At 52.1% G+C, this 25,880-nt stretch overlaps 38 non-coding genes across 38 annotated transcripts; all 38 read right to left on the bottom strand.

Annotated features, from left to right (window-relative positions):
- Positions 1-327: 327 nt before the first annotated feature.
- Positions 328-399, bottom strand: trnaa-ugc (transfer RNA alanine (anticodon UGC)). Its single transcript has one exon. It is a non-coding gene; the product is annotated as a tRNA-Ala (tRNA).
- Positions 400-818: 419 nt separating this feature from the next.
- Positions 819-900, bottom strand: trnas-aga (transfer RNA serine (anticodon AGA)). Its single transcript has one exon. It is a non-coding gene; the product is annotated as a tRNA-Ser (tRNA).
- A 933-nt stretch (positions 901-1,833) lies between these two features.
- On the bottom strand, positions 1,834-1,905 carry trnaa-ugc (transfer RNA alanine (anticodon UGC)). The gene has a single exon. It is a non-coding gene; the product is annotated as a tRNA-Ala (tRNA).
- A 239-nt stretch (positions 1,906-2,144) lies between these two features.
- trnag-ucc (transfer RNA glycine (anticodon UCC)) lies at positions 2,145-2,216 on the bottom strand. Its single transcript has one exon. It is a non-coding gene; the product is annotated as a tRNA-Gly (tRNA).
- Positions 2,217-2,326: 110 nt separating this feature from the next.
- Positions 2,327-2,408, bottom strand: trnas-aga (transfer RNA serine (anticodon AGA)). The gene has a single exon. It is a non-coding gene; the product is annotated as a tRNA-Ser (tRNA).
- A 935-nt stretch (positions 2,409-3,343) lies between these two features.
- On the bottom strand, positions 3,344-3,415 carry trnaa-ugc (transfer RNA alanine (anticodon UGC)). Its single transcript has one exon. It is a non-coding gene; the product is annotated as a tRNA-Ala (tRNA).
- A 239-nt stretch (positions 3,416-3,654) lies between these two features.
- On the bottom strand, positions 3,655-3,726 carry trnag-ucc (transfer RNA glycine (anticodon UCC)). Its single transcript has one exon. It is a non-coding gene; the product is annotated as a tRNA-Gly (tRNA).
- Positions 3,727-3,837: 111 nt separating this feature from the next.
- On the bottom strand, positions 3,838-3,919 carry trnas-aga (transfer RNA serine (anticodon AGA)). The gene has a single exon. It is a non-coding gene; the product is annotated as a tRNA-Ser (tRNA).
- Positions 3,920-4,843: 924 nt separating this feature from the next.
- Positions 4,844-4,915, bottom strand: trnaa-ugc (transfer RNA alanine (anticodon UGC)). Its single transcript has one exon. It is a non-coding gene; the product is annotated as a tRNA-Ala (tRNA).
- A 239-nt stretch (positions 4,916-5,154) lies between these two features.
- On the bottom strand, positions 5,155-5,226 carry trnag-ucc (transfer RNA glycine (anticodon UCC)). Its single transcript has one exon. It is a non-coding gene; the product is annotated as a tRNA-Gly (tRNA).
- A 113-nt stretch (positions 5,227-5,339) lies between these two features.
- trnas-aga (transfer RNA serine (anticodon AGA)) lies at positions 5,340-5,420 on the bottom strand. Its single transcript has one exon. It is a non-coding gene; the product is annotated as a tRNA-Ser (tRNA).
- A 1,303-nt stretch (positions 5,421-6,723) lies between these two features.
- trnaa-ugc (transfer RNA alanine (anticodon UGC)) lies at positions 6,724-6,795 on the bottom strand. The gene has a single exon. It is a non-coding gene; the product is annotated as a tRNA-Ala (tRNA).
- Positions 6,796-7,213: 418 nt separating this feature from the next.
- trnas-aga (transfer RNA serine (anticodon AGA)) lies at positions 7,214-7,293 on the bottom strand. Its single transcript has one exon. It is a non-coding gene; the product is annotated as a tRNA-Ser (tRNA).
- A 1,604-nt stretch (positions 7,294-8,897) lies between these two features.
- trnag-ucc (transfer RNA glycine (anticodon UCC)) lies at positions 8,898-8,969 on the bottom strand. The gene has a single exon. It is a non-coding gene; the product is annotated as a tRNA-Gly (tRNA).
- A 111-nt stretch (positions 8,970-9,080) lies between these two features.
- trnas-aga (transfer RNA serine (anticodon AGA)) lies at positions 9,081-9,162 on the bottom strand. Its single transcript has one exon. It is a non-coding gene; the product is annotated as a tRNA-Ser (tRNA).
- A 1,326-nt stretch (positions 9,163-10,488) lies between these two features.
- trnaa-ugc (transfer RNA alanine (anticodon UGC)) lies at positions 10,489-10,558 on the bottom strand. Its single transcript has one exon. It is a non-coding gene; the product is annotated as a tRNA-Ala (tRNA).
- A 414-nt stretch (positions 10,559-10,972) lies between these two features.
- Positions 10,973-11,052, bottom strand: trnas-aga (transfer RNA serine (anticodon AGA)). The gene has a single exon. It is a non-coding gene; the product is annotated as a tRNA-Ser (tRNA).
- A 1,289-nt stretch (positions 11,053-12,341) lies between these two features.
- Positions 12,342-12,411, bottom strand: trnaa-ugc (transfer RNA alanine (anticodon UGC)). Its single transcript has one exon. It is a non-coding gene; the product is annotated as a tRNA-Ala (tRNA).
- Positions 12,412-12,649: 238 nt separating this feature from the next.
- Positions 12,650-12,721, bottom strand: trnag-ucc (transfer RNA glycine (anticodon UCC)). The gene has a single exon. It is a non-coding gene; the product is annotated as a tRNA-Gly (tRNA).
- A 111-nt stretch (positions 12,722-12,832) lies between these two features.
- trnas-aga (transfer RNA serine (anticodon AGA)) lies at positions 12,833-12,914 on the bottom strand. Its single transcript has one exon. It is a non-coding gene; the product is annotated as a tRNA-Ser (tRNA).
- A 1,327-nt stretch (positions 12,915-14,241) lies between these two features.
- On the bottom strand, positions 14,242-14,311 carry trnaa-ugc (transfer RNA alanine (anticodon UGC)). Its single transcript has one exon. It is a non-coding gene; the product is annotated as a tRNA-Ala (tRNA).
- A 238-nt stretch (positions 14,312-14,549) lies between these two features.
- On the bottom strand, positions 14,550-14,621 carry trnag-ucc (transfer RNA glycine (anticodon UCC)). Its single transcript has one exon. It is a non-coding gene; the product is annotated as a tRNA-Gly (tRNA).
- A 111-nt stretch (positions 14,622-14,732) lies between these two features.
- trnas-aga (transfer RNA serine (anticodon AGA)) lies at positions 14,733-14,814 on the bottom strand. The gene has a single exon. It is a non-coding gene; the product is annotated as a tRNA-Ser (tRNA).
- Positions 14,815-16,134: 1,320 nt separating this feature from the next.
- Positions 16,135-16,206, bottom strand: trnaa-ugc (transfer RNA alanine (anticodon UGC)). The gene has a single exon. It is a non-coding gene; the product is annotated as a tRNA-Ala (tRNA).
- Positions 16,207-16,444: 238 nt separating this feature from the next.
- trnag-ucc (transfer RNA glycine (anticodon UCC)) lies at positions 16,445-16,516 on the bottom strand. The gene has a single exon. It is a non-coding gene; the product is annotated as a tRNA-Gly (tRNA).
- A 110-nt stretch (positions 16,517-16,626) lies between these two features.
- Positions 16,627-16,710, bottom strand: trnas-aga (transfer RNA serine (anticodon AGA)). The gene has a single exon. It is a non-coding gene; the product is annotated as a tRNA-Ser (tRNA).
- A 1,327-nt stretch (positions 16,711-18,037) lies between these two features.
- On the bottom strand, positions 18,038-18,109 carry trnaa-ugc (transfer RNA alanine (anticodon UGC)). Its single transcript has one exon. It is a non-coding gene; the product is annotated as a tRNA-Ala (tRNA).
- Positions 18,110-18,525: 416 nt separating this feature from the next.
- Positions 18,526-18,607, bottom strand: trnas-aga (transfer RNA serine (anticodon AGA)). Its single transcript has one exon. It is a non-coding gene; the product is annotated as a tRNA-Ser (tRNA).
- Positions 18,608-19,929: 1,322 nt separating this feature from the next.
- trnaa-ugc (transfer RNA alanine (anticodon UGC)) lies at positions 19,930-20,001 on the bottom strand. The gene has a single exon. It is a non-coding gene; the product is annotated as a tRNA-Ala (tRNA).
- A 239-nt stretch (positions 20,002-20,240) lies between these two features.
- trnag-ucc (transfer RNA glycine (anticodon UCC)) lies at positions 20,241-20,312 on the bottom strand. Its single transcript has one exon. It is a non-coding gene; the product is annotated as a tRNA-Gly (tRNA).
- A 111-nt stretch (positions 20,313-20,423) lies between these two features.
- trnas-aga (transfer RNA serine (anticodon AGA)) lies at positions 20,424-20,505 on the bottom strand. The gene has a single exon. It is a non-coding gene; the product is annotated as a tRNA-Ser (tRNA).
- Positions 20,506-21,830: 1,325 nt separating this feature from the next.
- trnaa-ugc (transfer RNA alanine (anticodon UGC)) lies at positions 21,831-21,902 on the bottom strand. Its single transcript has one exon. It is a non-coding gene; the product is annotated as a tRNA-Ala (tRNA).
- A 239-nt stretch (positions 21,903-22,141) lies between these two features.
- trnag-ucc (transfer RNA glycine (anticodon UCC)) lies at positions 22,142-22,212 on the bottom strand. Its single transcript has one exon. It is a non-coding gene; the product is annotated as a tRNA-Gly (tRNA).
- A 111-nt stretch (positions 22,213-22,323) lies between these two features.
- Positions 22,324-22,405, bottom strand: trnas-aga (transfer RNA serine (anticodon AGA)). The gene has a single exon. It is a non-coding gene; the product is annotated as a tRNA-Ser (tRNA).
- A 1,330-nt stretch (positions 22,406-23,735) lies between these two features.
- Positions 23,736-23,807, bottom strand: trnaa-ugc (transfer RNA alanine (anticodon UGC)). Its single transcript has one exon. It is a non-coding gene; the product is annotated as a tRNA-Ala (tRNA).
- A 239-nt stretch (positions 23,808-24,046) lies between these two features.
- trnag-ucc (transfer RNA glycine (anticodon UCC)) lies at positions 24,047-24,118 on the bottom strand. Its single transcript has one exon. It is a non-coding gene; the product is annotated as a tRNA-Gly (tRNA).
- Positions 24,119-24,230: 112 nt separating this feature from the next.
- Positions 24,231-24,312, bottom strand: trnas-aga (transfer RNA serine (anticodon AGA)). The gene has a single exon. It is a non-coding gene; the product is annotated as a tRNA-Ser (tRNA).
- A 1,330-nt stretch (positions 24,313-25,642) lies between these two features.
- trnaa-ugc (transfer RNA alanine (anticodon UGC)) lies at positions 25,643-25,713 on the bottom strand. Its single transcript has one exon. It is a non-coding gene; the product is annotated as a tRNA-Ala (tRNA).
- Between the last annotated feature and the right edge of the window lie 167 nt (positions 25,714-25,880).

Here is a 25,880-nt window from a genome sequence, read left to right as displayed (position 1 = left end):
GGGGCTCCCACAGCTCAAAAGTAAGGGCCATTGTCAGCAGGATTCAAACGTGCGCAGGGAAGCCCCAGAGGCTTTTCTAATCCATTGCCTTAGCCACAGCCCACAGCGTGGCTAGTGAGCAACTTTCCCCAATGTTTAGAACCCTCTTCCACAGCTGAGAGAAAACACGCTCTTACTAAGCGCACGTCAACATCACACAGTGGCTTTGTTGCAAGCCCGCTTTGTGCTCTGCAGTGCGTGCTTTGACAGAGCCTGATTGTCTCCCTTCTTTACCAGGAGTGCCTCGCCAAACAGAGCCACCGTTTTTTGTCTTTCCATAATGCCTGCTGGAGATGCCGGGGATTGAACCCGGGGCCTCATACATGCAAAGCATGCGCTCTTCCACTGAGCTACATCCCCCGGTGCATGCGCAGTGTTTGTGCAGCCGGTGCCTGGGTGACAGAAGAAGCAATCTGGCCACAAGAATTGAGGTCAACTTTGTACACAGCCTTAAAAGCTGTTGACTGCAACGGCTGGAAGTATAACCTGGTTCGATTTCTTGCAGCACTTTGACACCAATCACTGTAGAAGAGTAGGGCATTTGCTGCCTTACTGCCTACAAAAGCGAGGCCAGTGTACTTCCGCTCGAAGCGAGGGACTGCGATGGCGGAATCGAACCAGGTCAACTGCTTGGAAGGCAGCTATGCTTACCACTATACCACCATCGCCGCACATTTTGCATTTTTGTTGAAAATTTCGAAATTTATCTGGGCAGTGACGACGAAAAGAGTTTAAAGCAGAACGTCGCCGCCGGGCACCCGCTGCTCAAAAGTGCCTCGCGTTATCGGCAGGATTCGAACCTGCGCGGGGAGACCCCAATGGATTTCTAGTCCATCGCCTTAACCACTCGGCCACGACAACCCGAAGCGGCACAGCCGACCGACCCCCGAGACCAGCACGGCTGCGCACGAAGCCATGTACTGCACAGTCGGCACTTTCCCTGGGCATTGAGACTGAAAAGAGCCCTGCATTCAAAATGCGCAAGATGGCTGCATCAAGGGGGGCGGGTCGCGTCAGGCACTCGTTGCATGTTACAATGTGGTCCAGGAAGTCCATTTTACAACTCTGGAAAGTGACCACAACAATTTGATCTTGCTTCACCAAAGTAAACATTTGTAACACAGCACCGCAGCTGAAAAGTAATATTGCTGGAGGGAGCGCTGGCACGTAATTGATGGCCCACCGCAGCGGCTTTGCGGGTGACGCTGTGCACTACCGCAGCAAAGCTGGGTCAGGTTTTTTTTTTTCTGAGCGGCAGGCGACCCCTCTGTTTCATAACCGGAGCCGCCTGAATCAGCAAAGCTGCCGCGACGACGGACCGGCTTCTCGTCCAGAGACAGCCAGTCGGAGGTGCAGATTTTATCCTAGTTGCGGCTTCTGTAGCATCACTTTGTCAGCTTTCAGACCCGCACGTGGCACCTTGAACGTGTCAGTAGGTGCGGGATTGTCTCCAAAGTTATCACTGGGGGGCTCCCACAGCTCAAAAGTAAGGGCCATTGTCAGCAGGATTCAAACGTGCGCAGGGAAGCCCCAGAGGCTTTTCTAATCCATTGCCTTAGCCACAGCCCACAGCGTGGCTAGTGAGCAACTTTCCCCAATGTTTAGAACCCTCTTCCACAGCTGAGAGAAAACACGCTCTTACTAAGCGCACGTCAACATCACACAGTGGCTTTGTTGCAAGCCCGCTTTGTGCTCTGCAGTGCGTGCTTTGACAGAAACCTGATTGTCTCCCTTCTTTACCAGGAGTGCCTCGCCAAACAGAGCCACCGTTTTTTGTCTTTCCATAATGCCTGCTGGAGATGCCGGGGATTGAACCCGGGGCCTCATACATGCAAAGCATGCGCTCTTCCACTGAGCTACATCCCCCGGTGCATGCGCAGTGTTTGTGCAGCCGGTGCCTGGGTGACAGAAGAAGCAATCTGGCCACAAGAATTGAGGTCAACTTTGTACACAGCCTTAAAAGCTGTTGACTGCAACGGCTGGAAGTATAACCTGGTTCGATTTCTTGCAGCACTTTGACACCAATCACTGTAGAAGAGTAGGGCATTTGCTGCCTTACTGCCTACAAAAGCGAGGCCAGTGTACTTCCGCTCGAAGCGAGGGACTGCGATGGCCGGGAATCGAACCCGGGTCAACTGCTTGGAAGGCAGCTATGCTTACCACTATACCACCATCGCCGCACATTTTGCATTTTTGTTGAAAATTTCGAAATTTATCTGGGCAGTGACGACGAAAGAGTTTAAAGCAGAACGTCGCCGCCGGGCACCCGCTGCTCAAAAGTGCCTCGCGTTGTCGGCAGGATTCGAACCTGCGCGGGGAGACCCCAATGGATTTCTAGTCCATCGCCTTAACCACTCGGCCACGACAACCCGAAGCGGCACAGCCGACCGACCCCCGAGACCAGCACGGCTGCGCACGAAGCCATGTACTGCACAGTCGGCACTTTCCCTGGGCATTGAGACTGAAAAGAGCCCTGCATTCAAAATGCGCAAGATGGCTGCATCAAGGGGGGCGGGTCGCGTCAGGCACTCGTTGCATGTTACAATGTGGTCCAGGAAGTCCATTTTACAACTCTGGAAAGTGACCACAACAATTTGATCTTGCTTCACCAAAGTAAACATTTGTAACACAGCACCGCAGCTGAAAAGTAATATTGCTGGAGGGAGCGCTGGCACGTAATTGATGGCCCACCGCAGCGGCTTTGCGGGTGACGCTGTGCACTACCGCAGCAAAGCTGGGTCAGGTTTTTTTTTTTTTTACGAACGGCAGACGACCCCTCTGTTTCATAACCGGAGCCGCCTGAATCAGCAAAGCTGCCGCACCGACGGACCGGCTTCTCGTCCAGAGACAGCCAGTCGGAGGTGCAGATTTTATCCTAGTTGCGGCTTCTGTAGCATCACTTTGTCAGCTTTCAGACCCGCACGTGGCACCTTGAACGTGTCAGTAGGTGCGGGATTGTCTCCAAAGTTATCACTGGGGGGCTCCCACAGCTCAAAAGTAAGGGCCATTGTCAGCAGGATTCAAACGTGCGCAGGGAAGCCCCAGAGGCTTTTCTAATCCATTGCCTTAGCCACAGCCCACAGCGTGGCTAGTGAGCAACTTTCCCCAATGTTTAGAACCCTCTTCCACAGCTGAGAGAAAACACGCTCTTACTAAGCGCACGTCAACATCACACAGTGGCTTTGTTGCAAGCCCGCTTTGTGCTCTGCAGTGCGTGCTTTGACAGAGCCTGATTGTCTCACTTCTTTACCAGGAGTGCCTCGCCAAACAGAGCCACCGTTTTTTGTCTTTCCATAATGCCTGCTGGAGATGCCGGGGATTGAACCCGGGGCCTCATACATGCAAAGCATGCGCTCTTCCACTGAGCTACATCCCCCGGTGCATGCGCAGTGTTTGTGCAGCCGGTGCCTGGGTGACAGAAGAAGCAATCTGGCCACAAGAATTGAGGTCAACTTTGTACACAGCCTTAAAAGCTGTTGACTGCAACGGCTGGAAGTATAACCTGGTTCGATTTCTTGCAGCACTTTGACACCAATCACTGTAGAAGAGTAGGGCATTTGCTGCCTTACTGCCTACAAAAGCGAGGCCAGTGTACTTCCGCTCGAAGCGAGGGACTGCGATGGCCGGGAATCGAACCCGGGTCAACTGCTTGGAAGGCAGCTATGCTTACCACTATACCACCATCGCCGCACATTTTGCATTTTTGTTGAAAATTTCGAAATTTATCTGGGCAGTGACGACGAAAAGAGTTTAAAGCAGAACGTCGCCGCCGGGCACCCGCTGCTCAAAAGTGCCTCGCGTTGTCGGCAGGATTCGAACCTGCGCGGGGAGACCCCAATGGATTTCTAGTCCATCGCCTTAACCACTCGGCCACGACAACCCGAAGCGGCACAGCCGACCGACCCCCGAGACCAGCACGGCTGCGCCGCGAAGCCATGTACTGCACAGTCGGCACTTTCCCTGGGCATTGAGACTGAAAAGAGCCCTGCATTCAAAATGCGCAAGATGGCTGCATCAAGGGGCGGGTCGCGTCAGGCACTCGTTGCATGTTACAATGTGGTCCAGGAAGTCCATTTTACAACTCTGGAAAGTGACCACAACAATTTGATCTTGCTTCACCAAAGTAAACATTTGTAACACAGCACCGCAGCTGAAAAGTAATATTGCTGGAGGGAGCGCTGGCACGTAATTGATGGCCCACCGCAGCGGCTTTGCGGGTGACGCTGTGCACTACCGCAGCAAAGCTGGGTCAGGTTTTTTTTTATTTAACGGCAGACGACCCTCTGTTTCATAACCGAGCCGCCTGAATCAGCAAAGCTGCCACCGACGGACCGGCTTCTCGTCCAGAGACAGCCAGTCGGAGGTGCAGATTTTATCCTAGTTGCGGCTTCTGTAGCATCACTTTGTCAGCTTTCAGACCCGCACGTGGCACCTTGAACGTGTCAGTAGGTGCGGGATTGTCTCCAAAGTTATCACTGGGGGGCTCCCACAGCTCAAAAGTAAGGGCCATTGTCAGCAGGATTCAAACGTGCAGGGAAGCCCCAGAGGCTTTTCTAATCCATTGCCTTAGCCACAGCCCACAGCGTGGCTAGTGAGCAACTTTCCCCAATGTTTAGAACCCTCTTCCACAGCTGAGAGAAAACACGCTCTTACTAAGCGCACGTCAACATCACACAGTGGCTTTGTTGCAAGCCCGCTTTGTGCTCTGCAGTGCGTGCTTTGACAGAGTCTGATTGTCTCGCTTCTTTACCAGGAGTGCCTCGCCAAACAGAGCCACCGTTTTTTGTCTTTCCATAATGCCTGCTGGAGATGCCGGGGATTGAACCCGGGGCCTCATACATGCAAAGCATGCGCTCTTCCACTGAGCTACATCCCCCGGTGCATGCGCAGTGTTTGTGCAGCCGGTGCCTGGGTGACAGAAGAAGCAATCTGGCCACAAGAATTGAGGTCAACTTTGTACACAGCCTTAAAAGCTGTTGACTGCAACGGCTGGAAGTATAACCTGGTTCGATTTCTTGCAGCACTTTGACACCAATCACTGTAGAAGAGTAGGGCATTTGCTGCCTTACTGCCTACAAAAGCGAGGCCAGTGTACTTCCGCTCGAAGCGAGGGACTGCGATGGCCGGGAATCGAACCCGGGTCAACTGCTTGGAAGGCAGCTATGCTTACCACTATACCACCATCGCCGCACATTTTGCATTTTTGTTGAAAATTTCGAAATTTATCTGGGCAGTGACGCATTTAAAAGAGTTTAAAGCAGAACGTCGCCGCCGGGCACCCGCTGCTCAAAAGTGCCTCGCGTTGTCGGCAGGATTCGAACCTCGCTGGGAGACCCCAATGGATTTCTAGTCCATCGCCTTAACCACTCGGCCACGACAACCCGAAGCGGCACAGCCGACCGACCCCGAGACCAGCGGCTGCGCCGCGAAGCCATGTACTGCACAGTCGGCACTTTCCTGGGCATTGAGACTGAAAAGAGCCCTGCATTCAAAATGCGCAAGATGGCTGCATCAAGGGGGGCGGGTCGCGTCAGGCACTCGTTGCATGTTACAATGTGGTCCAGGAAGTCCATTTTACAACTCTGGAAAGTGACCACAACAATTTGATCTTGCTTCACCAAAGTAAACATTTGTAACACAGCACCGCAGCTGAAAAGTAATATTGCTGGAGGAGCGCTGGCACGTAATTGAGGGCCCACCGCAGCGGCTTTGCGGGTGACGCTGTGCACTACCGCAGCAAAGCTGGGTCAGGTTTTTTTTTTTTTTACGAACGGCAGACGACCCCTCTGTTTCATAACCGGAGCCGCCTGAATCAGCAAAGCTGCCGCACCGACGGACCGGCTTCTCGTCCAGAGACAGCCAGTCGGAGGTGCAGATTTTATCCTAGTTGCGGCTTCTGTAGCATCACTTTGTCAGCTTTCAGACCCGCACGTGGCACCTTGAACGTGTCAGTAGGTGCGGGATTGTCTCCAAAGTTATCACTGGGGGCTCCCACAGCTCAAAAGTAAGGGCCATTGTCAGCAGGATTCAAGCGTGCAGGGGAAGCCCCAGAGGCTTTTCTAATCCATTGCCTTAGCCACAGCCCACAGCATGGCTGGTGTGACGGCCTCACTAATCTGTGCCTCTCTCACAGCTTCTTCCTTTGCTGCAGCCCCATAGTAGTTGGGCCGTCTAAATGGCTGGCCACACCTATGGCGGGGGCCTACCTCTATAAAAGGGCTGCTGGAGTCACTCTGCTCTCTCTCTGGTAGTTGAGCAGTTGACGCCCCATGGCCAACATGGTTTAGCTTGATTGGTTTGTTCTCTGTTTGTTGCACACACACACACACACACACACTCATTCCACCTCACTCCACCTCACACACTGATCTACGGATATGCACTTTATTTTCCTTTTAATTATATTCAGTTAAATAAACATCTCCTTATTCCCTGGCAAACTTTGTGTGGACTCTCTCTTTGTTGCAAACCAGTGAGCCAGGTTTGTAATGTTTAGAACCCTCTTCCACAGCTGAGAGAAAACACGCTCTTACTAAGCGCACGTCAACATCACACAGTGGCTTTGTTGCAAGCCCGCTTTGTGCTCTGCAGTGCGTGCTTTGACAGAGCCTGATTGTCTCCCTTCTTTACCAGGAGTGCCTCGCCAAACAGAGCCACCGTTTTTTGTCTTTCCATAATGCCTGCTGGAGATGCCGGGGATTGAACCCGGGGCCTCATACACGCAAAGCATGCGCTCTTCCACTGAGCTACATCCCCCGGTGCATGCGCAGTGTTTGTGCAGCCGGTGCCTGGGTGACAGAAGAAGCAATCTGGCCACAAGAATTGAGGTCAACTTTGTACACAGCCTTAAAAGCTGTTGACTGCAACGGCTGGAAGTATAACCTGGTTCGATTTCTTGCAGCACTTTGACACCAATCACTGTAGAAGAGTAGGGCATTTGCTGCCTTACTGCCTACAAAAGCGAGGCCAGTGTACTTCCGCTCGAAGCGAGGACTGCGATGGCGGGAATCGAACCCGGTCAACTGCTTGGAAGGCAGCTATGCTTACCACTATACCACCATCGCCGCACATTTTGCATTTTGTTGAAAATTTCCAAATTTATATGGGCAGTAACGACGAAAAGAGATTAATGCAGAACGTCGCCGCCGGGCACCCGCTGCTCAAAAGTGCCTCGCGTTGTCGGCAGGATTCGAACCTGCGGGGAGACCCCAATGGATTTCTAGTCCATCGCCTTAACCACTCGGCCACGACAACCCGAAGCGGCACAGCCGACCGACCCCCGAGACCAGCACGGCTGCGCACGAAGCCATGTACTGCACAGTCGGCACTTTCCCTGGGCATTGAGACTGAAAAGAGCCCTGCATTCAAAATGCCAAGATGGCTGCATCAAGGGGGGCGGGTCGCGTCAGGCACTCGTTGCATGTTACAATGTGGTCCAGGAAGTCCATTTTACAACTCTGGAAAGTGACCACAACAATTTGATCTTGCTTCACCAAAGTAAACATTTGTAACACAGCACCGCAGCTGAAAAGTAATATTGCTGGAGGGAGCGCTGGCACGTAATTGATGGCCCACCGCAGCGGCTTTGCGGGTGACGCTGTGCACTACCGCAGCAAAGCTGGGTCAGGTTTTTTTTTTACGAACGGCAGGCGACCCTCTGTTTCATAATTGAGCCGCCTGAATCAGCAAAGCTGCCGCACCGTCGGACCGGCTTCTCGTCCAGAGACAGCCAGTCGGAGGTGCAGATTTTATCCTAGTTGCGGCTTCTGTAGCATCACTTTGTCAGATGGCAGACCCGCACGTGGCACCTTGGACGTGTCAGTAGGTGCGGGGTTGTCTCCAAAGTTATCACTGGGGGGCTCCCACAGCTCAAAAGTAAGGGCCATTGTCAGCAGGATTCAAGCGTGCACAGGGAAGCCCCAGAGGCTTTTCTAATCCATTGCCTTAGCCACAGCCCACAGCGTGGCTAGTGTGACAACCTCACTAATCTGTGCCTCTCTCCACAGCTTCTTCCTTTGCTGCAGCCCCATAGTAGTTGGGCCGTCTAAATGGCTGGCCACACCTATAGGCGGGGCCTACCTCTATAAAAGGGCTGCTGGAGTCACTCTGCTCTCTCTCTGGTGGTTGAGCAGTTGACGCCACATGGCCAACAACATGGTTTAGTTAGTTTGGTTTGTTCTCTGTTTGTTGCACACACACACACACACCTCATTCCACCTCACTCCACCTCACACTGATCTGGATATGCACTTTATTTTCCTTTTAATTATATTCAGTTAAATAAACATCTCCTTATTCCTGGCAAACTTTGTGTGGACTCTCTCTTTGTTGCAAACCAGTGAGCCAGGTTTGTAATGTTTAGAACCCTCTTCCACAGCTGAGAGAAAAAACGCTCTTACTAAGAGCAAGTCAAACTCACAAAGTGGCTTTGTTGAAAGCCCCCTTTGTGCTCTGCAGTGCGTGCTTTGACAGAGCCTGATTGTCTCACTTCTTTACCAGGAGTGCCTCGCCAAACAGAGCCACCGTTTTTGTCTTTCCATAATGCCTGCTGGAGATGCGGGGATTGAACCGGGGCCTCATACATGCAAAGCATGCGCTCTTCCACTGAGCTACATCCCCCGGTGCATGTGCAGTGTTTGTGCAGCCGGTGCCTGGGTGACAGAAGAAGCAATCTGGCCACAAGAATTGAGGTCAACTTTGTACACAGCCTTAAAAGCTGTTGACTGCAGCGGCTGGATGTATAACCCGGTTTGATTTCTTGCAGCACTTTGACACCAATCACTGTAGAAGAGTAGGGCATTTGCTGCCTTACTGCCTACAAAAGCGAGGCCAGTGTACTTCCGCTCGAAGCGAGGGACTGCGATGGCCGGGAATCGAACCCGGGTCAACTGCTTGGAAGGCAGCTATGCTTACCACTATACCACCATCGCCGCACATTTTGCATTTTTGTTGAAAATTTCGAAATTTATCTGGGCAGTGACGACGAAAAGAGTTTAAAGCAGAACGTCGCCGCCGGGCACCCGCTGCTCAAAAGTGCCTCGCGTTGTCGGCAGGCTTCGAACCTGCGCGGGGAGACCCCAATGGATTTCTAGTCCATCGCCTTAACCACTCGGCCACGACAACCCGAAGCGGCACAGCCGACCGACCCCCGAGACCACCACGGCTGCGCCGCGAAGCCATGTACTGCACAGTCGGCACTTTCCCTGGGCATTGAGACTGAAAAGAGCCCTGCATTCAAAATGCGCAAGATGGCTGCATCAAGGGGGGCGGGTCGCGTCAGGCACTCGTTGCATGTTACAATGTGGTCCAGGAAGTCCATTTTACAACTCTGGAAAGTGACCACAACAATTTGATCTTGCTTCACCAAAGTAAACATTTGTAACACAGCACCGCAGCTGAAAAGTAATATTGCTGGAGGAGCGCTGGCGTAATTGATGGCCCACCGCAGCGGCTTTGCGGGTGGCGCGGTGCACTACCGCAGCAAAGCTGGGTCAGGTTTTTTTTTTTTTTTACGAACGGCAGACGACCCCTCTGTTTCATAACCGGAGCCGCCTGAATCAGCAAAGCTGCCGCACCGACGGACCGGCTTCTCGTCCAGAGACAGCCAGTCGGAGGTGCAGATTTTATCCTAGTTGCGGCTTCTGTAGCATCACTTTGTCAGCTTTCAGACCGCACGTGGCACCTTGAACGTGTCAGTAGGTGCGGGATTGTCTCCAAAGTTATCACTGGGGGGCTCCCACAGCTCAAAAGTAAGGGCCATTGTCAGCAGGATTCAAGCGTGCACAGGGAAGCCCCAGAGGCTTTTCTAATCCATTGCCTTAGCCACAGCCCACAGCGTGGCTAGTGTGACGCCTCACTAATCTGTGCCTCTCTCCACAGCTTCTTCCTTTGCTGCAGCCCCATAGTAGTTGGGCCGTCCTAAATGGCTGGCCACACCTATAGGCGGGGCCTACCTCTATAAAAGGGCTGCTGGAGTCACTCTGCTCTCTCTCTGGTGGTTGAGCAGTTGACGCCACATGGCCAACATGGTTTAGTTAGTTTGGTTTGTTCTCTGTTTGTTGCACACACACACACACACACCTCATTCCACCTCACTCCACCTCACACACTGATCTACGGATATGCACTTTATTTTCCTTTTAATTATATTCAGTTAAATAAACATCTCCTTATTCCCTGGCAAACTTTGTGTGGACTCTCTCTTGTTGCAAACCAGTGAGCCAGGTTTGTAACACTAGTGAGCAACTTTCCCCAATGTGTAGAACCCTCTTCCACAGCTGAGAGAAAACACGCTCTTACTAAGCGCACGTCAACATCACACAGTGGCTTTGTTGCAAGCCTGCTTTGTGCTCTGCAGTGCGTGCTTTGACAGAGTCTGATTGTCTCACTTCTTTACCAGGAGTGCCTCGCCAAACAGAGCCACCGTTTTTGTCTTTCCATAATACCTGCTGGAGATGCCGGGATTGAACCGGGGCCTCATACATGCAAAGCATGCGCTCTTCCACTGAGCTACATCCCCGGTGCATGTGCAGTGTTTGTGCAGCCGGTGCCTGGGTGACAGAAGAAGCAATCTGGCCACAAGAATTGAGGTCAACTTTGTACACTGCCTTAAAAGCTGTTGACTGCAACGGCTGGAAGTATAACCTGGTTCGATTTCTTGCAGCACTTTGACACCATTCACTGTAGAAGAGTAGGGCATTTGCTGCCTTACTGCCTACAAAAGCCAGGCCAGTGTACTTCCGCTCGAGCGAGGACTGCGATGGCGGGAATCGAACCCGGTCAACTGCTTGGAAGGCAGCTATGCTTACCACTATACCACCATCGCCGCACATTTTGCATTTTGTTGAAAATTTGAAATTTATCTGGGCAGTGTGACGAAAAGAGTTTAAAGCAGAACGTCGCCGCCGGGCACCCGCTGCTCAAAAGCGCCTCGCGTTGTCGGCAGGATTCGAACCTGCGGGGAGACCCCAATGGATTTCTAGTCCATCGCCTTAACCACTCGGCCACGACAACCCGAAGCGGCACAGCCGACCGACCCCGAGACCAGCGCGGCTGCGCCGCGAAGCCATGTACTGCACAGTCGGCACTTTCCCTGGGCATTGAGACTGAAAAGAGCCCTGCATTCAAAATGTGCAAGATGGCTGCATCAAGGGGCGGGTCGCGTCAGGCACTCGTTGCATGTTACAATGTGGTCCAGGAAGTCCATTTTACAACTCTGGAAAGTGACCACAACAATTTGATCTTGCTTCACCAAAGTAAACATTTGTAACACAGCACCGCAGCTGAAAAGTAATATTGCTGGAGGAGCGCTGGCACGTAATTGATGGCCCACCGCAGCGGCTTTGCGGGTGACGCTGTGCACTACCGCAGCAAAGCTGGGTCAGGTTTTTTTTTCTGAGCGGCAGGCGACCCTCTGTTTCATAATTGGAGCCGCCTGAATCAGCAAAGCTGCCGCACGGACCGGCTTCTCGTCCAGAGACAGCCAGTCGGAGGTGCAGATTTTATCCTAGTTGCGGCTTCTGTAGCATCACTTTGTCAGCTTTCAGACCCGCACGTGGCACCTTGAGCGTGTCAGTAGGTGCGGGATTGTCTCCAAAGTTATCACTGGGGGCTCCCACAGCTCAAAAGTAAGGGCCATTGTCAGCAGGATTCAAGCGTGCAGGGAAGCCCCAGAGGCTTTTCTAATCCATTGCCTTAGCCACAGCCCACAGCGTGGCTAGTGTGACGGCCTCACTAATCTGTGCCTCTCTCCACAGCTTCTTCCTTTGCTGCAGCCCCATAGTAGTTGGGCCGTCTAAATGGCTGGCACACACCTATAGGCGGGGCCTACCTCTATAAAAGGGCTGCTGGAGTCACTCTGCTCTCTCTCTGGTGGTTGAGCAGTTGACGCCACATGGCCAACATGGTTTAGTTAGTTTGGTTTGTTCTCTGTTTGTTGCACACACACACACACACCTCATTCCACCTCACTCCACCTCACACACTGATCTACGGATATGCACTTTATTTTCCTTTTAATTATATTCAGTTAAATAAACATCTCCTTATTCCCTGGCAAACTTTGTGTGGACTCTCTCTTTGTTGCAAACCAGTGAGCCAGGTTTGTAATGTTTAGAACCCTCTTCCACAGCTGAGAGAAAACACGCTCTCACTCAGCGCACGTCAACATCACACAGTGGCTTTGTTGCAAGCCCACTTTGTGCTCTGCAGTGCGTGCTTTGACAGAGTCTGATTGTCTCACTTCTTTACCAGGAGTGCCTCGCCAAACAGAGCCACCGTTTTTGTCTTTCCATAATGCCTGCTGGAGATGCCGGGATTGAACCGGGGCCTCATACATGCAAAGCATGCGCTCTTCCACTGAGCTACATCCCCGGTGCATGTGCAGTGTTTGTGCAGCCGGTGCCTGGGTGACAGAAGAAGCAATCTGGCCACAAGAATTGAGGTCAACTTTGTACACTGCCTTAAAAGCTGTTGACTGCAACGGCTGGAAGTATAACCTGGTTTGATTTCTTGCAGCACTTTGACACCATTCACTGTAGAAGAGTAGGGCATTTGCTGCCTTACTGCCTACAAAAGCCAGGCCAGTGTACTTCCGCTCGAAGCGAGGGACTGCGATGGCCGGGAATCGAACCCGGGTCAACTGCTTGGAAGGCAGCTATGCTTACCACTATACCACCATCGCCGCACATTTTGCATTTTTGTTGAAAATTTCGAAATTTATCTGGGCAGTGACGACGAAAAGAGTTTAAAGCAGAACGTCGCCGCCGGGCACCCGCTGCTCAAAAGCGCCTCGCGTTGTCGGCAGGATTCGAACCTGCGCTGGGAGACCCCAATGGATTTCTAGTCCATCGCCTTAACCACTCGGCCACGACAACCCGAAGCGGCACAGCCGACCGACCCCGAGACCAGCACGGCTGCGCCGCGAAGCCATGTACTGCACAGTCGGCACGTTCCCTGGGCATTGAGACTGAAAAGAGCCCTGCATTCAAAATGTGCAAGATGGCTGCATCAAGGGGGGCGGGTCGCGTCAGGCACTCGTTGCATGTTACAATGTGGTCCAGGAAGTCCATTTTACAACTCTGGAAAGTGACCACAACAATTTGATCTTGCTTCACCAAAGTAAACATTTGTAACACAGCACCGCAGCTGAAAAGTAATATTGCTGGAGGGAGCAATGCACGTAATTGATGGCCCACCGCAGCGGCTTTGCGGGTGACGCTGTGCACTACCGCAGCAAAGCTGGGTCGGGTTTATTTTTTTTACGAACGGCACACGACCCCTCTGTGTCATAATTGGAGCCGCCTGAATCAGCAAAGCTGCCGCACCGTCGGACCGGCTTCTCGTCCAGAGACAGCCAGTCGGAGGTGCAGATTTTATCCTAGTTGCGGCTTCTGTGGCATCACTTTGTCAGCTTTCAGACCCGCACGTGGCACCTTGAGCGTGTCAGTAGGTGCGGGGATTGTCTCAAAGTTATCACTGGGGGCTCCCACAGCTCAAAAGTAAGGGCCATTGTCAGCAGGATTCAAACGTGCGCAGGGAAGCCCCAGAGGCTTTTCTAATCCATTGCCTTAGCCACAGCCCACAGCGTGGCTGGTGTGACGGCCTCACTAATCTGTGCCTCTCTCCACAGCTTCTTTCTTTGCTGCAGCCCCATAGTAGTTGGGCCGTCTAAATGGCTGGCCACACCTATAGGCGGGGCCTACCTCTATAAAAGGGCTGCTGGAGTCACTCTGCTCTCTCTCTGGTGGTTGAGCAGTTGACGCCACATGGCCAACATGGTTTAGTTAGTTTGGTTTGTTCTCTGTTTGTTGCACACACACACACACACACACCTCATTCCACCTCACTCCACCTCACACACTGATCTACGGATATGCACTTTATTTTCCTTTTAATTATATTCAGTTAAATAAACATCTCCTTATTCCCTGGCAAACTTTGTGTGGACTCTCTCTTGTTGCAAACCAGTGAGCCAGGTTTGTAACACTAGTGAGCAACTTTCCCCAATGTTTAGAACCCTCTTCCACAGCTGAGAGAAAACACGCTCTCACTAAGCGCACGTCAACATCACACAGTGGCTTTGTTGCAAGCCCACTTTGTGCTCTGCAGTGCGTGCTTTGACAGAGTCTGATTGTCTCACTTCTTTACCAGGAGTGCCTCGCCAAACAGAGCCACCGCTTTTTGTCTTTCCATAATACCTGCTGGAGATGCCGGGATTGAACCCGGGCCTCATACATGCAAAGCATGCGCTCTTCCACTGAGCTACATCCCCGGTGCATGTGCAGTGTTTGTGTAGCCGGTGCCTGGGTGACAGAAGAAGCAATCTGGCCACAAGAATTGAGGTCAACTTTGTACACTGCCTTAAAAGCTGTTGACTGCAACGGCTGGAAGTATAACCTGGTTCGATTTCTTGCAGCACTTTGACACCATTCACTGTAGAAGAGTAGGGCATTTGCTGCCTTACTGCCTACAAAAGCCAGGCCAGTGTACTTCCGCTCGAAGCGAGGGACTGCGATGGCCGGGAATCGAACCCGGGTCAACTGCTTGGAAGGCAGCTATGCTTACCACTATACCACCATCGCCGCACATTTTGCATTTTTGTTGAAAATTTCGAAATTTATCTGGGCAGTGACGACGAAAAGAGTTTAAAGCAGAACGTCGCCGCCGGGCACCCGCTGCTCAAAAGTGCCTCGCGTTGTCGGCAGGATTCGAACCTGCGCTGGGAGACCCCAATGGATTTCTAGTCCATCGCCTTAACCACTCGGCCACGACAACCCGAAGCGGCACAGCCGACCGACCCCGAGACCACCACGGCTGCGCACGCGAAGCCATGTACTGCACAGTCGGCACTTTCCCTGGGCATTGAGACTGAAAAGAGCCCTGCATTCAAAATGTGCAAGATGGCTGCATCAAGGGGGCGGGTCGCGTCAGGCACTCGTTGCATGTTACAATGTGGTCCAGAAAGTCCATTTTACAACTCTGGAAAGTGACCACAACAATTTGATCTTGCTTCACCAAAATAAACATTTGTAACACAGCACCGCAGCTGAAAAGTAATATTGCTGGAGGGAGCGCTGGCACGTAATTGATGGCCCACCGCAGCGGCTTTGCGGGTGGCGCTGTGCACTACCGCAGCAAAGCTGGGTCAGGTTTATTTTTTTACGAGCGGCACGACCCCTCTGTTTCATAATTGAGCCGCCTGAATCAGCAAAGCTGCCGCACCGTCCGGACGGCTTCTCGTCCAGAGACAGCCAGTCGGAGGTGCAGATTTTATCCTAGTTGCGGCTTCTGTGGCATCACTTTGTCAGCTTTCAGACCATACGTGGCACCTTGGGCGTGTCAGTAGGTGCGGATTGTCTCCAAAGTTATCACTGGGGGGCTCCCACAGCTCAAAAGTAAGGGCCATTGTCAGCAGGATTCAAACGTGCACAGGGAAGCCCCAGAGGCTTTTCTAATCCATTGCCTTAGCCACAGCCCACAGCGTGGCTAGTGTGACAACCTCACTAATCTGTGCCTCTCCACAGCTTCTTCCTTTGCTGCAGCCCCATAGTAGTTGGGCCGTCTAAATGGCTGGCCACACCTATAGGCGGGGCCTACCTCTATAAAAAGGGCTGCTGTAGTCACTCTGCTCTCTCTCTGGTGGTTGAGCAGTTGACGCCACATGGCCAACATGGTTTAGTTAGTTTGGTTTGTTCTCTGTTTGTTGCACACACACACACACACACCTCATTCCACCTCACTCCACCTCACACACTGATCTACGGATATGCACTTTATTTTCCTTTTAATTATATTCAGTTAAATAAACATCTCCTTATTCCCTGGCAAACTTTGTGTGGACTCTCTCTTGTTGCAAACCAGTGAGCCAGGTTTGTAACACTAGTGAGCAACTTTCCCCAATGTTTAGAACCCTCTTCCACAGCTGAGAGAAAACACGCTCTTACTAAGCGCACGTCAACGTCACACAGTGGCTTTGTTGCAAGCCCACTTTGTGCTCTGCAGTGTGTGCTTTGACAGAGTCTGATTGTCTCACTTCTTTACCAGGAGTGCCTCGCCAAACAGAGCCACCGTTTTTTGTCTTTCCATAATACCTGCTGGAGATGCCGGGGATTGAACCCGGGGCCTCATACATGCAAAGCATGCGCTCTTCCACTGAGCTACATCCCCCGGTGCATGTGCAGTGTTTGTGTAGCAGTGCCTGGGTGACAGAAGAAGCAATCTGGCCACAAGAATTGAGGTCAACTTTGTACACTGCCTTAAAAGCTGTTGACTGCAACGGCTGGAAGTATAACCTGGTTCGATTTCTTGCAGCACTTTGACACCATTCACTGTAGAAGAGTAGGGCATTTGCTGCCTTACTGCCTACAAAAGCCAGGCCAGTGTACTTCCGCTCGAAGCGAGGGACTGCGATGGCCGGGAATCGAACCCGGGTCAACTGCTTGGAAGGCAGCTATGCTTACCACTATACCACCATCGCCGCACATTTTGCATTTTGTTGAAAATTTTGAAATTTATCTGGGCAGTGACGACGAAAAGAGTTTAAAGCAGAACGTCGCCGCCGGGCACCCGCTGCTCAAAAGCGCCTCGCGTTGTCGGCAGGATTCGAACCTGCGCGGGGAGACCCCAATGGATTTCTAGTCCATCGCCTTAACCACTTTCGGCCACGACAACCCGAAGCGGCACAGCCGACCGACCCCGAGACCACCACGGCTGCGCCGCGAAGCCATGTACTGCACAGTCGGCACGTTCCCTGGGCATTGAGACTGAAAAGAGCCCTGCATTCAAAATGTGCAAGATGGCTGCATCAAGGGGGGCGGGTCGCGTCAGGCACTCGTTGCATGTTACAATGTGGTCCAGGAAGTCCATTTTACAACTCTGGAAAGTGACCACAACAATTTGATCTTGCTTCACCAAAGTAAACATTTGTAACACAGCACCGCAGCTGAAAAGTAATATTGCTGGAGGGAGCGCTGGCACGTAATTGATGGCCCACCGCAGCGGCTTTGCGGGTGACGCTGTGCACTACCGCAGCAAAGCTGGGTCGGGTTTATTTTTTTTACGAACGGCACACGACCCCTCTGTTTCATAATTGAGCCGCCTGAATCAGCAAAGCTGCCGCACCGTCGGACCGGCTTCTCGTCCAGAGACAGCCAGTCGGAGGTGCAGATTTTATCCTAGTTGCGGCTTCTGTGGCATCACTTTGTCAGCTTTCAGACCCGCACGTGGCACCTTGGACGTGTCAGTAGGTGCGGGGTTGTCTCCAAAGTTATCACTGGGGGGCTCCCACAGCTCAAAAGTAAGGGCCATTGTCAGCAGGATTCAAACGTGCACAGGGAAGCCCCAGAGGCTTTTCTAATCCATTGCCTTAGCCACAGCCCACAGCGTGGCTAGTGTGTGGCAACCTCACTAATCTGTGCCTCTCTCCACAGCTTCTTCCTTTGCTGCAGCTCCATAGTAGTTTGGCCGTCTAAATGGCTTGCCACACCTATAGGCGGGCCTACCTCTATAAAAGGGCTGCTGGAGTCACTCTGCTCTCTCTCTGGTGGTTGAGCAGTTGACGCCACATGGCCAACATGGTTTAGTTAGTTTGGTTTGTTCTCTGTTTGTTGCACACACACACACACACACCTCATTCCACCTCACTCCACCTCACACACTGATCTACGGATATGCACTTTATTTTCCTTTTAATTATATTCAGTTAAATAAACATCTCCTTATTCCTGGCAAACTTTGTGTGGACTCTCTCTTTGTTGCAAACCAGTGAGCCAGGTTTGTAACACTAGTGAGCAACTTTCCCCAATGTTTAGAACCCTCTTCCACAGCTGAGAGAAAACACGCTCTCACTAAGCGCACGTCAACGTCACACAGTGGCTTTGTTGCAAGCCCACTTTGTGCTCTGCAGTGCGTGCTTTGACAGAGTCTGATTGTCTCACTTCTTTACCAGGAGTGCCTCGCCAAACAGAGCCACCGTTTTTTGTCTTTCCATAATACCTGCTGGAGATGCCGGGGATTGAACCCGGGGCCTCATACATGCAAAGCATGCGCTCTTCCACTGAGCTACATCCCCCGGTGCATGTGCAGTGTTTGTGTAGCCGGTGCGTGGGTGACAGAAGAAGCAATCTGGCCACAAGAATTGAGGTCAACTTTGTACACTGCCTTAAAAGCTGTTGACTGCAACGGCTGGAAGTATAACCTGGTTCGATTTCTTGCAGCACTTTGACACCATTCACTGTAGAAGAGTAGGGCATTTGCTGCCTTACTGCCTACAAAAGCCAGGCCAGTGTACTTCTGCTCGAGCGGGGACTGCGATGGCGGGAATCGAACCCGGTCAACTGCTTGGAAGGCAGCTATGCTTACCACTATACCACCATCGCCGCACATTTTGCATTTTTGTTGAAAATTTGAAATTTATCTGGGCAGTGACGCGAAAAGAGTTTAAAGCAGAACGTCGCCGCCGGGCACCCGCTGCTCAAAAGCGCCTCGCGTTGTCGGCAGGATTCGAACCTGCGCGGGGAGACCCCAATGGATTTCTAGTCCATCGCCTTAACCACTCGGCCACGACAACCCGAAACGGCACAGCCGACCGACCCCCGAGACCACCACGGCTGCGCACGAAGCCATGTACTGCACAGTCGGCACGTTCCCTGGGCATTGAGACTGAAAAGAGCCCTGCATTCAAAATGTGCAAGATGGCTGCATCAAGGGGGGCGGGTCGCGTCAGGCACTCGTTGCATGTTACAATGTGGTCCAGGAAGTCCATTTACAACTCTGGAAAGTGACCACAACAATTTGATCTTGCTTCACCAAAGTAAACATTTGTAACACAGCACCGCAGCTGAAAAGTAATATTGCTGGAGGGAGCGCTGGCACGTAATTGATGGCCCACCGCAGCGGCTTTGCGGGTGACGCTGTGCACTACCGCAGCAAAGCTGGGTCGGGTTTATTTTTTTTACGAACGGCACACGACCCTCTGTTTCATAATTGAGCCGCCTGAATCAGCAAAGCTGCCGCACCGTCGGACCGGCTTCTCGTCCAGAGACAGCCAGTCGGAGGTGCAGATTTTATCCTAGTTGCGGCTTCTGTGGCATCACTTTGTCAGCTTTCAGACCCGCACGTGGCACCTTGGACGTGTCAGTAGGTGCGGGGTTGTCTCCAAAGTTATCACTGGGGGCTCCCACAGCTCAAAAGTAAGGGCCATTGTCAGCAGGATTCAAACGTGCACAGGGAAGCCCCAGAGGCTTTTCTAATCCATTGCCTTAGCCACAGCCCACAGCGTGGCTAGTGTGACGGCCTCACTAATCTGTGCCTCTCTCCACAGCTTCTTCCTTTGCTGCAGCCCCATAGTAGTTGGGCCGTCTAAATGGCTGGCCACACCTATAGGCGGGCCTACCTCTATAAAAGGGCTGCTGGAGTCACTCTGCTCTCTCTCTGGTGGTTGAGCAGTTGACGCCACATGGCCAACATGGTTTAGTTAGTTTGGTTTGTTCTCTGTTTGTTGCACACACACACACACACACCTCATTCCACCTCACTCCACCTCACACACTGATCTACGGATATGCACTTTATTTTCCTTTTAATTATATTCAGTTAAATAAACATCTCCTTATTCCCTGGCAAACTTTGTGTGGACTCTCTCTTTGTTGCAAACCAGTGAGCCAGGTTTGTAACACTAGTGAGCAACTTTCCCCAATGTTTAGAACCCTCTTCCACAGCTGAGAGAAAACACGCTCTCACTAAGCGCACGTCAACGTCACACAGTGGCTTTGTTGCAAGCCCACTTTGTGCTCTGCAGTGCGTGCTTTGACAGAGTCTGATTGTCTCACTTCTTTACCAGGAGTGCCTCGCCAAACAGAGCCACCGTTTTTGTCTTTCCATAATACCTGCTGGAGATGCCGGGGATTGAACCCGGGGCCTCATACATGCAAAGCATGCGCTCTTCCACTGAGCTACATCCCCCGGTGCATGTGCAGTGTTTGTGTAGCCGGTGCGTGGGTGACAGAAGAAGCAATCTGGCCACAAGAATTGAGGTCAACTTTGTACACTGCCTTAAAAGCTGTTGACTGCAACGGCTGGAAGTATAACCTGGTTCGATTTCTTGCAGCACTTTGACACCATTCACTGTAGAAGAGTAGGGCATTTGCTGCCTTACTGCCTACAAAAGCCAGGCCAGTGTACTTCCGCTCGAAGCGAGGGACTGCGATGGCCGGGAATCGAACCCGGGTCAACTGCTTGGAAGGCAGCTATGCTTACCACTATACCACCATCGCCGCACATTTTGCATTTTTGTTGAAAATTTCGAAATTTATCTGGGCAGTGACGACGAAAAGAGTTTAAAGCAGAACGTCGCCGCCGGGCACCCGCTGCTCAAAAGTGCCTCGCGTTGTCGGCAGGATTCGAACCTGCGCGGGGAGACCCCAATGGATTTCTAGTCCATCGCCTTAACCACTCGGCCACGACAACCCGAAACGGCACAGCCGACCGACCCCCGAGACCACCACGGCTGCGCCGCGAAGCCATGTACTGCACAGTCGGCATCGTTCCCTGGGCATTGAGACTGAAAAGAGCCCTGCATTCAAAATGTGCAAGATGGCTGCATCAAGGGGGGCGGGTCGCGTCAGGCACTCGTTGCATGTTACAATGTGGTCCAGGAAGTCCATTTTACAACTCTGGAAAGTGACCACAACAATTTGATCTTGCTTCACCAAAGTAAACATTTGTAACACAGCACCGCAGCTGAAAAGTAATATTGCTGGAGGGAGCGCTGGCACGTAATTGATGGCCCACCGCAGCGGCTTTGCGGGTGACGCTGTGCACTACCGCAGCAAAGCTGGGTCGGGTTTATTTTTTTTACGAACGGCACACGACCCCTCTGTTTCATAATTGGAGCCGCCTGAATCAGCAAAGCTGCCGCACCGTCGGACCGGCTTCTCGTCCAGAGACAGCCAGTCGGAGGTGCAGATTTTATCCTAGTTGCGGCTTCTGTGGCATCACTTTGTCAGCTTTCAGACCCGCACGTGGCACCTTGGACGTGTCAGTAGGTGCGGGTTGTCTCCAAAGTTATCACTGGGGGGCTCCCACAGCTCAAAAGTAAGGGCCATTGTCAGCAGGATTCAAACGTGCACAGGGAAGCCCCAGAGGCTTTTCTAATCCATTGCCTTAGCCACAGCCCACAGCGTGGCTAGTGTGACGGCCTCACTAATCTGTGCCTCTCTCCACAGCTTCTTCCTTTGCTGCAGCCCCATAGTAGTTGGGCCGTCTAAATGGCTGGCCACACCTATAGGCGGGGCCTACCTCTATAAAAGGGCTGCTGGAGTCACTCTGCTCTCTCTGGTGGTTGAGCAGTTGACGCCACATGGCCAACATGGTTTAGTTAGTTTGGTTTGTTCTCTGTTTGTTGCACACACACACACACACCTCATTCCACCTCACTCCACCTCACACACTGATCTACGGATATGCACTTTATTTTCCTTTTAATTATATTCAGTTAAATAAACATCTCCTTATTCCCTGGCAAACTTTGTGTGGACTCTCTCTTTGTTGCAAACCAGTGAGCCAGGTTTGTAACACTAGTGAGCAACTTTCCCCAATGTTTAGAACCCTCTTCCACAGCTGAGAGAAAACACGCTCTCACTAAGCGCACGTCAACGTCACACAGTGGCTTTGTTGCAAGCCCACTTTGTGCTCTGCAGTGCGTGCTTTGACAGAGTCTGATTGTCTCACTTCTTTACCAGGAGTGCCTCGCCAACCAGAGCCACCGTTTTTTGTCTTTCCATAATACCTGCTGGAGATGCCGGGGATTGAACCCGTGGCCTCATACATGCAAAGCATGCGCTCTTCCACTGAGCTACATCCCCCGGTGCATGTGCAGTGTTTGTGTAGCCGGTGCGTGGGTGACAGAAGAAGCAATCTGGCCACAAGAATTGAGGTCAACTTTGTACACTGCCTTAAAAGCTGTTGACTGCAACGGCTGGAAGTATAACCTGGTTTGATTTCTTGCAGCACTTTGACACCATTCACTGTAGAAGAGTAGGGCATTTGCTGCCTTACTGCCTACAAAAGCCAGGCCAGTGTACTTCCGCTCGAAGCGAGGGATCGCGATGGCGGGGAATCGAACCCGGTCAACTGCTTGGAAGGCAGCTATGCTTACCACTATACCACCATCGCCGCACATTTTGCATTTTTGTTGAAAATTTCGAAATTTATCTGGGCAGTGACGACGAAAAGAGTTTAAAGCAGAACGTCGCTGCCGGGCACCCGCTGCTCAAAAGCGCCTCGCGTTGTCGGCAGGATTCGAACCTGCGCGGGGAGACCCCAATGGATTTCTAGTCCATCGCCTTAACCACTCGGCCACGACAACCCGAAACGGCACAGCCGACCGACCCCGAGACCACCACGGCTGCGCCGCGAAGCCATGTACTGCACAGTCGGCACGTTCCCTGGGCATTGAGACTGAAAAGAGCCCTGCATTCAAAATGTGCAAGATGGCTGCATCAAGGGGGGCGGGTCGCGTCAGGCACTCGTTGCATGTTACAATGTGGTCCAGGAAGTCCATTTTACAACTCTGGAAAGTGACCACAACAATTTGATCTTGCTTCACCAAAGTAAACATTTGTAACACAGCACCGCAGCTGAAAAGTAATATTGCTGGAGGGAGCGCTGGCACGTAATTGATGGCCCACCGCAGCGGCTTTGCGGGTGACGCTGTGCACTACCGCAGCAAAGCTGGGTCGGGTTTATTTTTTTTACGAGCGGCATACGACCCCTCTGTTTCATAATTGGAGCCGCCTGAATCAGCAAAGCTGCCGCACCGTCGGACCGGCTTCTCGTCCAGAGACAGCCAGTCGGAGGTGCAGATTTTATCCTAGTTGCGGCTTCTGTAGCATCACTTTGTCAGATGGCAGACCCGCACGTGGCACCTTGGACGTGTCAGTAGGTGCGGGGTTGTCTCCAAAGTTATCACTGGGGGGCTCCCACAGCTCAAAAGTAAGGGCCATTGTCAGCAGGATTCAAGCGTGCACAGGGAAGCCCCAGAGGCTTTTCTAATCCATTGCCTTAGCCACAGCCCACAGCGTGGCTAGTGTGACGGCCTCACTAATCTGTGCCTCTCTCCACAGCTTCTTCCTTTGCTGCAGCCCCATAGTAGTTGGGCCGTCTAAATGGCTGGCCACACCTATAGGCGGGGCCTACCTCTATAAAAGGGCTGCTGGAGTCACTCTGCTCTCTCTCTGGTGGTTGAGCAGTTGACGCCACATGGCCAACATGGTTTAGTTAGTTTGGTTTGTTCTCTGTTTGTTGCACACACACACACACACACACCTCATTCCACCTCACTCCACCTCACACACTGATCTACGGATATGCACTTTATTTTCCTTTTAATTATATTCAGTTAAATAAACATCTCCTTATTCCCTGGCAAACTTTGTGTGGACTCTCTCTTTGTTGCAAACCAGTGAGCCAGGTTTGTAACACTAGTGAGCAACTTTCCCCAATGTTTAGAACCCTCTTCCACAGCTGAGAGAAAACACGCTCTCACTAAGCGCACGTCAACGTCACACAGTGGCTTTGTTGCAAGCCCACTTTGTGCTCTGCAGTGCGTGCTTTGACAGAGTCTGATTGTCTCACTTCTTTACCAGGAGTGCCTCGCCAAACAGAGCCACCGTTTTTTGTCTTTCCATAATACCTGCTGGAGATGCCGGGGATTGAACCCGGGGCCTCATACATGCAAAGCATGCGCTCTTCCACTGAGCTACATCCCCCGGTGCATGTGCAGTGTTTGTGTAGCCGGTGCGTGGGTGACAGAAGAAGCAATCTGGCCACAAGAATTGAGGTCAACTTTGTACACTGCCTTAAAAGCTGTTGACTGCAACGGCTGGAAGTATAACCTGGTTCGATTTCTTGCAGCACTTTGACACCATTCACTGTAGAAGAGTAGGGCATTTGCTGCCTTACTGCCTACAAAAGCCAGGCCAGTGTACTTCCGCTCGAAGCGAGGGACTGCGATGGCCGGGAATCGAACCCGGGTCAACTGCTTGGAAGGCAGCTATGCTTACCACTATACCACCATCGCCGCACATTTTGCATTTTTGTTGAAAATTTCGAAATTTATCTGGGCAGTGACGACGAAAAGAGTTTAAAGCAGAACGTCGCCGCCGGGCACCCGCTGCTCAAAAGTGCCGCCTCGTGGTCGGCAGGATTCGAACCTGCGCGGGGAGACCCCAATGGATTTCTAGTCCATCGCCTTAACCACTCGGCCACGACAACCCGAAACGGCACAGCCGACCGACCCCCGAGACCACCACGGCTGCGCACGAAGCCATGTACTGCACAGTCGGCACTTTCCCTGGGCATTGAGACTGAAAAGAGCCCTGCATTCAAAATGTGCAAGATGGCTGCATCAAGGGGCGGGTCGCGTCAGGCACTCGTTGCATGTTACAATGTGGTCCAGGAAGTCCATTTTACAACTCTGGAAAGTGACCACAACAATTTGATCTTGCTTCACCAAAGTAAACATTTGTAACACAGCACCGCAGCTGAAAAGTAATATTGCTGGAGGGAGCGCTGGCACGTAATTGATGGCCCACCGCAGCGGCTTTGCGGGTGACGCTGTGCACTACCGCAGCAAAGCTGGGTCGGGTTTATTTTTTTCTGAACGGCACACGACCCCTCTGTTTCATAATTGAGCCGCCTGAATCAGCAAAGCTGCCGCACCGTCGGACCGGCTTCTCGTCCAGAGACAGCCAGTCGGAGGTGCAGATTTTATCCTAGTTGCGGCTTCTGTGGCATCACTTTGTCAGCTTTCAGACCCGCACGTGGCACCTTGGACGTGTCAGTAGGTGCGGGGTTGTCTCCAAAGTTATCACTGGGGGGCTCCCACAGCTCAAAAGTAAGGGCCATTGTCAGCAGGATTCAAACGTGCACAGGGAAGCCCCAGAGGCTTTTCTAATCCATTGCCTTAGCCACAGCCCACAGCGTGGCTGGTGTGACGGCCTCACTAATCTGTGCCTCTCTCCACAGCTTCTTCCTTTGCTGCAGCCCCATAGTAGTTGGGCCGTCTAAATGGCTGGCCACACCTATAGGCGGGGCCTACCTCTATAAAAGGGCTGCTGGAGTCACTCTGCTCTCTCTCTGGTGGTTGAGCAGTTGACGCCACATGGCCAACATGGTTTAGTTAGTTTGGTTTGTTCTCTGTTTGTTGCACACACACACACACACACACACACCTCATTCCACCTCACTCCACCTCACACACTGATCTACGGATATGCACTTTATTTTCCTTTTAATTATATTCAGTTAAATAAACATCTCCTTATTCCCTGGCAAACTTTGTGTGGACTCTCTCTTTGTTGCAAACCAGTGAGCCAGGTTTGTAACACTAGTGAGCAACTTTCCCCAATGTTTAGAACCCTCTTCCACAGCTGAGAGAAAACACGCTCTCACTAAGCGCACGTCAACGTCACACAGTGGCTTTGTTGCAAGCCCACTTTGTGCTCTGCAGTGCGTGCTTTGACAGAGTCTGATTGTCTCACTTCTTTACCAGGAGTGCCTCGCCAAACAGAGCCACCGTTTTTTGTCTTTCCATAATACCTGCTGGAGATGCCGGGGATTGAACCTGGGCCTCATACATGCAAAGCATGCGCTCTTCCACTGAGCTACATCCCCCGGTGCATGTGCAGTGTTTGTGTAGCCGGTGCGTGGGTGACAGAAGAAGCAATCTGGCCACAAGAATTGAGGTCAACTTTGTACACTGCCTTAAAAGCTGTTGACTGCAACGGCTGGAAGTATAACCTGGTTCGATTTCTTGCAGCACTTTGACACCATTCACTGTA

Source organism: Plectropomus leopardus, chromosome 12 (genome assembly GCF_026936395.1).
Source record: "Plectropomus leopardus strain MGB_pleo_1.0 chromosome 12, ASM2693639v1, whole genome shotgun sequence".
In the NCBI taxonomy this organism is placed as follows: domain Eukaryota; kingdom Metazoa; phylum Chordata; class Actinopteri; order Perciformes; family Serranidae; genus Plectropomus; species Plectropomus leopardus.
This window is presented reverse-complemented; position numbering and strand designations above follow the sequence as displayed.